This window comes from Zea mays, chromosome 6, assembly GCF_902167145.1.
Source record: "Zea mays cultivar B73 chromosome 6, Zm-B73-REFERENCE-NAM-5.0, whole genome shotgun sequence".
Taxonomy (NCBI): Eukaryota; Viridiplantae; Streptophyta; class Magnoliopsida; order Poales; family Poaceae; genus Zea; species Zea mays.
The window spans coordinates 90,593,075-90,594,631 of record NC_050101.1 but is presented as its reverse complement, the minus strand read 5'-3'; the positions used below and the strand labels follow the sequence as shown (position 1 = coordinate 90,594,631).

Here is a 1,557-nt window from a genome sequence, read left to right as displayed (position 1 = left end):
TTGCCCACGCGAATATGTGTCAAAGTGTGTATGTGCCTACTTCGGGGCCCTTGCTCCCTTCAAGCAGTAGGGACGCCTCCACAAAATATATTTTCTGATTCTTTCTCTCTCTTTCTTATTGTTCTCTATCTTCCTTAGTGTCACTTCCAACTACTTTTATTTCTTGATCCATTGTTCTGAAGTGCCCATCTCAAGCTTCTTTAGTTTCTCTGTTTCCGTCACAACCATCTCCAAATCAGCCTCCTTCGGCAATTCATGAATAGATTCGTTGCTCTGCTCCTAATATGGTTCAATAAATATGGCCTCCAAGCGAGACACCATGCATGGGATTTCTTTGGTTCTTTAGCATTTGCATCTTTATGCTCTTCTTTAATAACTAGGTATATGCCCGTGTGTTGCAACGGGTGGCACTGACAGTAAATGGATGGGAATGCAGTGGAATGGCATAGTTGATATAGTGCAATGAATGACATAGTTGATATAGTGCACTGACAGTCTTTTGACCAACAACAAACCAATTGAGAATGCAGTGGAAGACAAACCATATCGGCAACATAGCAGAAACTCCTAGTCTGTGTTCCTGGCATCTGGACAGTTAGGGGCTCACCGCTAAAGATTGTGAAAAGATTAGCCGCCAATCTATCTGCAGTAGCTGAGGAGAAAATAAAAAGACATTCAATAAAGCATTACCGCACAGCCTGATCAATGAAGTTGCTAACAACACAGCCATCATCAATGTTCATCCTAGGCCCATAGGTGTTGAAAATCCTGGCAATCCGGATTTCTACAGACATAGATGATAAATACTGTTAAGAAAAAAATCATAAGCCCAGAGTTATCACATAACAAAGAGGGCTATGAGCTACTAATATTGAAGTTTAAGTGAAAGATGAAGTGTTACCAATGCCATGCTGCCTGTGATAGTCGAACATCAACGTCTCTACTACACGCTTACCCTCATCATAACAACTTGTAACACCTGATAGAAAAAAAGTTAAATAAAAACTATAAGAGAACTTGAAAGATAATTTATGAAAAACCAAAGCAAATAAATTTCAATTTTCAGATGAACAAATTTACCAACGGGTTAACATTGCCCTAGTAGGCCTCAGTTTGAGGATGCTCAAGTGGATCACCATAAACTTCAGAGGTTGATGTCAACAAAATCCTGCAATTCAAAAATAAATTCTGTAACTGAGTTTTTCACATGGGGCGCTGGAAGAATCAATGGCATGATGAACACTGACCTAGCTCCAACTCTCTTTGCAAGTCCTAGCATGTTCAGGGTACCAATAACATTTGTCTTGATGGTATGTTACAGACAATCACAAACACCAATATCAGGAAAAACTATGAAAATATACCACCTCTCATGCAGCAGAGATCTAGCATACCTTAACAGGGTTGTGCTTATAGAAGATTGGTGAAGCAGGGCAAGCAAGGTGATAGATTTGGTCAACTTCCACAAGAAGCGGCTCGGTGACATCTAAAACAAATAGAAAGAATTTACAGAATCAGTGCCTAACTCATGAGGAGGCACATATTATTTAAAAAGAA

At 39.6% G+C, this 1,557-nt stretch overlaps 1 long non-coding RNA gene across 1 annotated transcript; it reads right to left on the bottom strand.

Moving 5' to 3' along the window:
• Window positions 1-526: 526 nt before the first annotated feature.
• On the bottom strand, window positions 527-968 carry LOC103629539 (uncharacterized). The gene is made up of 3 exons (XR_554460.3): window positions 902-968; window positions 691-784; window positions 527-609 (listed from the first exon to the last, which is right to left on the bottom strand). It is a non-coding gene; the product is annotated as an uncharacterized lncRNA (long non-coding RNA).
• Between the last annotated feature and the right edge of the window lie 589 nt (window positions 969-1,557).